Raw genomic sequence first — 10,003 nt, 5'->3', positions numbered from 1 at the left:
AAAAGTATTGAATTGTGATCTACATCTACCTGAAATGATTGATAATGCCATGGAAACATTTACCTGAGTATCCATATTAAACAGATATTTCAAATGTTCCTATACCTACATAAATGCAAAACAATGATTGTTTTGAAGAGCGATTTTCAAGCTAAATATAAAATCTGTATCGCCACACAAATTAGGTAAGGGAAAACACACATCATTGGATAGTAACAGCAGGTTCATACACTGCTGTTTAGACTCAAAGGACAGCATTATTAATGAAGTGAGTGTCAGAGTGACAATAAACATCAACAATTATTGATTCATTGGATATATTGGTATGAAAATTCCTTGATTATGTTTTTGGTCTTCTGGGTTAAAAATGTTATTTTTAAAATTTTTTATTTTAATTTTTATTGGAAAAAAGATTTTTCGCTCATACAATTCATCCCAAGAAGAATTTTCCCTTCCTCCACTCCTCCCAGATCTTCCCCTCTCTCACAGATCCACTCCCTCTCATTTTCCATCAGAAAAGAGCAGCCCTCCAAGAGAATACAGCCAAATAGGACAAAACAAGATACAATAAGACAAGGCAAAAACTCTCATATCGAGGCTGGACAAGGCAACCCAGTAGCAGGAAAAGAGTCCCAAGAGCAGACGATAGTCATATTTTTATTAACTTTATATTATAGAACACAGAATGTAAAAATAATGGTGAAAATATTGTAGGGGTTAAATTGATCTCCAATAAGTTAAAAAACTATTTGCTATCTGTTAATTTGTTAAAATAGTTGATTAAACACTATTAATTACAAAACTTTGTAACTAAAGATACAATAGGTAGTAACACCACATTTTTATGCATCAAGTTCTCATGCCCTGAATGTAATTACAGAAAATGAACTTCCCTTTTATTTTTACACTTCTAGAATTTTCTGATAGTAAACAAACAAAAAGCTCTCAACTTTTAGATTTAGAACTGTGGGTTTCTAATACCTACTGAGGAAATGAAGATCATTTGAGGAAAAGTCTCAATCCAGTTAATAATGTTATTTTCACATAGAATATGATTGAGTTAATGAATCATAACATGTAGGTATTTTCAATAAACATTCTAAATTTGAATCAATAAAATATTTTAGTCAAGATAAATTTTAGTATTTTATTTTGCTTTGGTTTTTAATTGGAGAATTGAATTGTGATAAGTACTCCTTAAAAATGAGACAGTGGAAGAGAGGTAGATTTGAAATATAAAGGTGTAAAAGAGGAGTAATTATAACAAATCATATTGCACATAAAATACAAACTCTATTGTAATGAATGCATTTTATCAAACATTGACAATTCTTTATGTCTTTGAAAGGATTATACATTGCTCATATTGTTATAGAGATTTATTGTTTAGAGAAGATCAGCATCAGCAAAAAACTTATTGAATTTTAGCTGATAAATCTTTGTTTCATCTTGAAAAAGAACTGCAAGAAATATAAATAAGCAAAAAATAAGTGATTCAATTAAAAATAGCTTTTTGATGTTGTTTACCAATATTATATATATTTGAAATATTGTTAATACTTGACTATTTTGTATTTTCAAAGTCATTAAGAATCTTCATGGAAAGATTGTTTTAAATTGAAACAGAAACCCAGTAATGTTCTCTGAAAATATTTATGCTTAAATGTTCAAAAACTCTTACATATTACAACACTGATTTTATGTTGTTTATGTGTGTGCCTGACAGTGCTTTGTATTTACACTAATATATTGAGCTAATTGATTTACTTACTATAAAACACCCAATACATATTTATTTTAGCAGATTGGTAATTTTCATCTTTCTGAAATCTTTACAGATGTACTTCTCTTTGACAATGGTTGCACACTGGTGAGCATAGCTGCTTTCAAAGATGTTTGGAGCTTTGAGAACTGTCTGAGCTTCTTGCAGCTTTCTCATTCACAGACTTATTTCACACATAGGTGTATTCCCTTTGGAGAATGATTTAGAGACTTTCAAATCATAGTACTGAAAAATTGTAGAAATTTCATTTTGCAATTATTTAACTCCATTTTAATGTGCCATGTATACATCTAGATTTATTTTCATGGTTACTAAGTGTGATTGCAAAGCAAACATTGCCCCACCTATGCCCATCTTCCATTACTGTGATGCTTCAAGCAAAACAGAAAAATTATAATATAATTCCCTGTTTATTGCTCCACATCTAAAGCATGACAGTCGACATTTTCATCTATCTACCGGTAATAATCTCTCAATATATTTTAAACCATATTTTACATTTTTGGCATTTTTAAGTTGATTTTTATTGAGCTCTACATTTTTTCCTGCTCCCCCTGTCTCTCCCCTCCCCCACTCAAACCTCCCCCAAGGTCTCCATGCCCCCAATTTACTCAATAGATCTTGTCTTTTTCTACTTCTCATGTAGATCTATGTAAGTCTCTCTTAGTATCCTTGTTGTCTAAGTTCTGTCAGATTGTGGTTTGCAGGCTGGTTTTCTTTGCTTTATGATTAAAACCACCTATGAGTGTGTACATGTGATAATTGTACTTCTGTGTCTAAGTTACCTCATTCAACATTCCATCCATTTTCCTGCAAAATTCAAGATGTTGTTATTTTTTTCTGTTGTGTAGTACTACATATTGAAAACATACCACATTTTCCTTATCTATTCTTTGGTTCTAGTCTTTGGCAAATTGAGGCAAGAGTGTCATTTTCAATAGTGAGACCCAGGCTAATCTATACACCTTTAACAACATAGCCAATAATACAGTTTTCAAAAAAAATATACTTTCTTCCAACAATGATATCTGTAAACAATGATGACATTTTTTGTCACAACTTTTCTAACACTTGATATTATAATGTCCTTGTGTTTTATATTATAACCTTTGTATTTTAAATAAGTGGATATATATAGTTTTGCTATTAAATTCCCTAAATGTTTATTTTTGCATTTATCTAATTTGTAATGAAAATTTTTTAATTTCATAACATTATTAAGTTTTGTAATGGGATTCATTTTTGTTGTTGTTTATTGGTTGGTTACTGAGCTGGTTAGTTTATAGGGTTTTCAAAACTGGATTTCATTGTACAGCCATTCGAGGCCTGAAAGTAAACTAAGTTGGTGTTATACTTACACCGATGTTTCTGACTGTGCCTCTCAACTGCTCAAATTGCCAGCGTCAATAAGCACATTGGGCTTAGGATATTACATTTTCCTGTATTGTTTATTTTTGTTAAAATCCTTCTTCAAGTATATCGTGACTTTCTAAGACTAAATTTCTTTACTCTACAACATTGGTCTGTCCTTAGTTGTTCATTTGTCCCACCGAACTGACCCTTCAGGGAGCTGGAGAGTAGCAAGGGTCAAAGACATGGATTGCGGGAGACAGGCTGAGTGCAGCAAACTAGGTTTATTTCAGAAAGAGAAAGCCTTATATACTCTCTACCCTCCGGTAGAGGAGAAACAGCAGCACTGTCACCAGGTCAACTTTTGTGGCATCTGGAGATTGGATTAGACCTTCTTGTCTCTGGAGGCCCCTTGGCAGACCTAGATTAACTGATGAGGATGCTACCATAAAGCATGTTCATATAACCAGTTTACTCTGGTTTAGGCCAGCAAGGGCCTCTTGGCACTCAGGTCCTATGTGTTTTGCCAAATATCACCCCACACTTGCTTATCCACTTAATGTTAAATTAGGTATTTGATGAATTTACTCTGTATAAATTATGCACTTCCCTTGGATGAAAAAGTTGATACTTGACTATGCACTAGTGTGTACAAGGGCATACATGCACACACGCATGTGCACAGAGGCACATGCATACACACACACACACCACATACAAACACACCACACTCATGCATGCAGATATACAGCCTTGTGTCTTAAGGAAAAATAATTTGAAACCATCAGTAATTACATATTGACATTTTTAAGTAAGTAATAATAATTTGTGGCAGTTAAAGGAAAAATATGAATGAATTGAGATAACGGACATGCTGCCATTGGTCATCTCTCACACATCCAAAATAATGCTCTACCATATTGTTATAGTTACAATTTCAACTATTCATACGTATCTGGGGTACATTTAGCATAATGACCACATGCAAACATCTAATAATTTATAATATCTAAACTCTCTTTCACATCTTACTTTTAGTACTTACTCATTATTCTAAAAATATTCCTAGGCTTATGCTTGATCAATGGTTTTATACTTTTAAATTTTAACTTATTTACTCTGAATCCATACATAATACCTCAATTGTCAGCTTTATTATACATTAAAATTATTTTCCAAAAATTTGACATGATTTTGAAATTTTCATTTACTATTCTTGTGATATGTTTCCTTTAAATCATTTGTTTTGTTGAAATAATGTCAGAACAAGAGAAATAATCATGCAAATGTTGTTCAGAGTGGGAATACAATTGTTCATTTTGTTAAAAATGGATTATGCTCCCTATTATAGCTTGAGGGTTTAATTGTTCAGAACAAATGCTATATCGACATGACCATCAATTTAACATGGAATTACAATTCTTTATTCATCTATTCCTGATTTTTAGTCTTTAAGTAATAAAAATGCAAATTATCTTCTTCCTTTGTATTTTTTAATAAGTATATATTCAATGTCTAGTCTTTTCTAGCCCTACATTATATTTAATAATGCAAGTTAATAGATATAGCATTTTATTTTGGTGTATATATGATGTCCAACAATTTGTAACTATAATATAACATTATATTCATAAGACTACCAAAATTTTGAAATATAAATAAAAAAATAATTAATAAATGCTTCCACAAAATATTTTATTTTCAACATTTGATTACCATATGCCCTATTTTGATCAATATTATTATTTCATGTTGGCAAGGGGTTTTCTGTCCCACCTGTCCCTATCCTGCCCAATTCCTGCAGTCATTAAGTCCCAAGGAAATCACACAGAGGTCTATATTAACTATAAACTGATTGGCCCATTAGCTTTGGCTTTTTATTAACTCTTATAACTTATATTAGCCCATTATTCTAGTATATGTTAGCCATATGGCTCAGTACCTTTTTCAGTGAGGCAGTCACATGTTGCTTCTTCTGTGGCTGGGCCGGACTGTAGAGGAATGGGTTTCTTCCTTCCCAGAATTCTCCTGTTCTCCTTGACTTGCCTCTACTTCCTGTCTGGTTGTCCTGCCTATACTTCCTGCCTGGCTACTGCCCAATCAGCATTTATTTAAAATATAATTGACAGAATACAGACCATTCTCCCACATCAGTTTTGCTTATCATATGAGAATACTAAGGTTGACTAAAAGGACTCTTTAATTTTAAATCAGGCTATGAATCTATATAATAAAAGATAAAGAAAGTTAGCAATAAAGCATTTAACATGGCTGGTGTTCTTTTTTATATCATCTAATACTTTTTTGAATACAAAATTTATTTAGTCTTTCAAACATTAAAGGTATCAATTTTCTGAGTTATTCCAGTTGCATAGTTAGAAAAAGCAAATCAAACAGGAAAAGGTCATACACCTTTTTCTTCAATATTTCTTTTTACGAGTATTTAACTAAGATTTACTGGTTTGTTCATATAAAGCAGATTTCCAAGAACATAAGATGATAAGTTAAAAATTCAAAGTGGGAAATAAACACATCTGTAAATGTTGTTCACATAAATTTCACCACGTATATGTTTCCAATCATCATCAGACAAAGGAATTTGATGTGTTTGAAGAATTTGAAGAAGCAATTGACTGGAAGGGTCCAAGAAACTGGCATCTGGTCTAACCATGGAAAACTTTGTTGGATCCATCAACTTGATGAGCAATTCCACAAAGTTCTCATGTCTTCTTAATTTAAATATGTTCTCATAAATATGAATAGATAAGCAAGGACAGCTAGTGGTTTAAAGAAAAATTGACTTACAAATTAAGATAAAAATATCTAAATGGAACATTCAGCATAACTTACATGGTGTAGGTAGGGCTAAATCAAGAAGAAGAAAAGAATTTTAAGCAATTCTCATTAGTTGCTTAGAGAGAGTTAGAAAGTTAGTGAATATATGAAAATGAAATAAGCTGCCATATAAAGGAGAGATGAAACACTATGAAATAGCTTATGGATACTGAATGCATGAGTGAGTAAGTAAAATATTTAATCTATGGACTAGGAGAAAAATTATCATGGAATTTTTTCAAATGCATATGGGGAAATATTGCGATATGAAGGGATATTAAAAGATGTGAAGCATTATTTTGAGAAGTTAAATATTCATTTTAAATGAACTGTGTAAAGTGAGAGGAAAAAGATATGAACAGAAAGATTATTTAATAAAATGTTGATGTCAAGCATCCTAAAGATGAGACACATTCTTGTAAACCATCAGGCTGTTTGTCAGATCAGCAAGTAATGCAGAAAGGAAAAGAATAATGACACTGTGATGAAGCCAAGTGAATTTAACAGTCATATAGTCATATTAATTACATATTAATTACTATTGCTTTATATAATGCATCGATTCATATGCATAGATCCCATATAAAATTATAAATCAAATGAAATGTTACTGAAGTGCTTGCATTTGAGTTAATTTTCACATACACTACTTACGCGCGCACACACTCATTGGTTACTCGCTTCTACCAGTTGTACAGAGTATTTATAAAAGAACTATAGATTAAATGTTAGAAAAAGTAGAATCTATTTCTCACATTCTGAAGGTTGAAAGATCTAAGATCAATGGTTTGCAATGTTGGGTGCAGTTTAAGTAATTATTGCCAGGGTATTTTGTCTGAATTTTCATAATCATAATTTAATCTTTCCCATCTTCTAACAACAGGATTATTCTACTACAGTTTTACTCTTAGGCCCTCATTTAATCTTAGTCATCTTCAGATACCTATTTACGTACAGGCTGCTATCTGTATTTATTGCTTTAAAATATAAAAGCCTAGAATACACAAATGTGTCCAGAATAACAATGGTGTATCCGGTAAAGCAAATTAACACATATTTGCAGTGAAAGAAACATGGACACAAACTTTCTGTGAAGCCCAACAAAAGTTTCAGAGATGATCAACTTTTTCATGAATTCTCTAGATTGCAGAACTTCAAGTTATTTGGACAATATTATGGGTATATAAGTGAGTGTGTTTTGAAGGATGAATATAACATCAAAAATTGTCTGAGGAGCTAAGAGATAATGTCAGTTAGGCATGCATGCTGCTCATTCTGAGAAAGAGAAAAAAATTTAGTTTTCAGCACCCATTTCAGGTGGATGACAACTTCTTGGAACTCTAACACCATGAGACTTGACACTCTTTTGGGTTCTCAGACACCCAGAATCATTTGGCTTATAATCGCATAAAAACAAATGGATACACATAAATTATACGTAAAGAATCAATTTAATATGTTGTTTAAGTAAAGCCTATGTTTCCTTTCAAAGTTATTCTGCCTGATACGATTTCTTGGTCAGTAATATGAAACAAAGTACTCAAGCAAGTGAGGGAAGAAGGAAGACTTAGATGAGAGAATTCTTCCTTCCTAAATGGAGAATATTTCCATTCAGTTCATCCCACATTCAGATGGCTTGTTTCAGGTCACCGTGGTCAAACTAATACATTAGCTCTATGTGGATCCCAAGTTTCTCAATACTAAACTCAGCATGTACTTTTAATCCACTTAGAACCTGTGTGTAGCTCCACGGTTGATACAACCATCTTTCTTATGTGAAAAGGGAGAGGTAAGCATGGTAGGATTCTTGTTTCAGTAGAAAGCACACCATGTTTTGGTGGATAGTGGGAAAATTCAGCTCATTGAGACCAAGGAGATTTGTCCAGTTTTATTGTGGAAAACCCATTAGTCTTGTTTCGTTTTGCCTTGGTTATTCTATTAGCCATAGGCTACATTTTTTTGAATTTAGTAAATGTACTCATACTCACCTTGACTCTTGCTTATCATTCGTTTTTTAATTTTTATATGTTTAATTCATAGCTGAAATTTTGGTCTTATAACTCTTATTTGAATGACTATTGGTTTCATGTTTGAAATACTCTTAATTAACCCTATGCAGAAATATTAGGTCATTCTATAAGTATCCTGTAATATCAAAGAAACTTTAAGGAATATATTAGTTTTGCAAGGAGTGCATATGAATTATTTAATCAGTATTCTTTATAACATATTATTAGTTTTATCTTTGTACTCACATATTAAATGACATATTTTAAATTTATCACTTTAGAAAGAGGAATTTCAGCCCTGGTGATATGAACTAGCATTTTATATATGTGTGTGATAATATACAAAAATACAATATGAAAATTATTAAAACAATATTATAATTCCTAAAAATATTGTTTATTGAACTTAACATTAAATTTATAAAAAAATTAATATTGATATTTGAAATGTGTAAATGAAGAATCATATCACCACTAAATTTTACTTAACCTTGAGGATATTCCTAAAATTAAAAGTTAATACAGAAAACTTTATTCTTCTGAGATTTTCCCCTTCCATGTTTGCATGTTTATTAATGTCATTTTGTTTGCATCTTGTTTATGCAAACATGTTGTTGAAATATCATAATATGGCTCTCCTTACATTTCTAGGAAATGAAATCTCAGAGCAAGGGAGCACAATGTCTCATTCTCCGGCTATTATAATCTTTCTGGTCTATTTACTGTTATATTTCCTGAGCTTTAGGTGCAAGAGATGTTTTGTATTATCAGTTGGAATGGGCATCACAGGCTCTCTTAATTATCTGAATTTTTACCAGTTCTTTTCTTTAATCTTCTCTGTTTGGTGGAGTGAGAACTATAGGCAATTGAAGTTTGTTGAGTGGGAGAAAATATACAACCCCAGAGTGTCCCTCAGTTAGATATGCAGTGTCCAATGGTCTTTCCTAAAGTCATATACATAGAATTAACAGGATATTGAAATAGAAGTTATACTTATATATTTGTAATTATATATTTTAACACACATGTAAACTAAGAAACATATACACATGTATATACATATGTAAATGTATATCTATATATCTATATTTATATCTATAAATTAAGTGCATGGGATAATTTGGAGGAAAAATTAGATTGCAGAAAATTACATTACGATTTTTTAATTTTAACAAATAAAAGCATAGTTTAAAATGTCTTAAATTCTGTGCAATGCACAATGACTTCTCTTACTCTTTTTCTGTGTCATTTTTGAGAAGAAAATATATTTCTTAGAAACACATATGTGAAAGATTTTGTATTCAATGTGACTGAAGCAGTTAGACGTTCATGATCATACTCAGGACGTAGAAAAAAGCAGTTTTGTCTTTTTCATTTTGCTTGAAATTGACATTGATGGGGGTATCTCAGAATACAAATATTGCATAAACTTTTTACCCCATTAATTATCACTCATTATTGTTCCTTTTACTCCTAGTATGAAGATAAATAACTTTAATGTTTGGCAAACAGTAATTAATTTCTTTATTTAGCAAATGAGTCTCCCTCCTTAACATTGTATATAACTTTATAAAAACTTCCTGAGATCTTTGGAGTAGAACTTTATAATTAGTTCATAAATAAACTGACTCAGCCTGATTATGTTGATTTTAAAAGGATGTTAGTCCTTTGGACATACTGTAGGATTTGTGTCACTGAATTTTCATGTTGTGCTCTTGTCTGATAACATTTATTTTATGTACTTAGTGTGAAGTTTAAATAAAGCTCTGGAGCGGGGCGGTGGTGGCGCATGCGTTTAATCCCAGCACTCGGGAGGCAGAGGCAGGCCGACCTCTGTGAGTTCGAGACCAGCCTGGTCTACAGAGCTAGTTCCAGGACAGGCTCCAAAGCCACAGAGAAACCCTGTCCAGCTGGACTGTGACTGAAAAAGCACGGCATGAAACTGGACTCTCTGAACATGGCGAACAATGAGGGCTGATGAGAAGCCAAGGACAATGGCAAGGGGTTTTGATCCTACTTAATTTTC

The sequence above is a fragment of the Microtus ochrogaster genome, chromosome 19 (genome assembly GCF_000317375.1).
Source record: "Microtus ochrogaster isolate Prairie Vole_2 chromosome 19, MicOch1.0, whole genome shotgun sequence".
Classification (NCBI taxonomy): domain Eukaryota; kingdom Metazoa; phylum Chordata; class Mammalia; order Rodentia; family Cricetidae; genus Microtus; species Microtus ochrogaster.
This window is presented reverse-complemented; position numbering follows the sequence as displayed.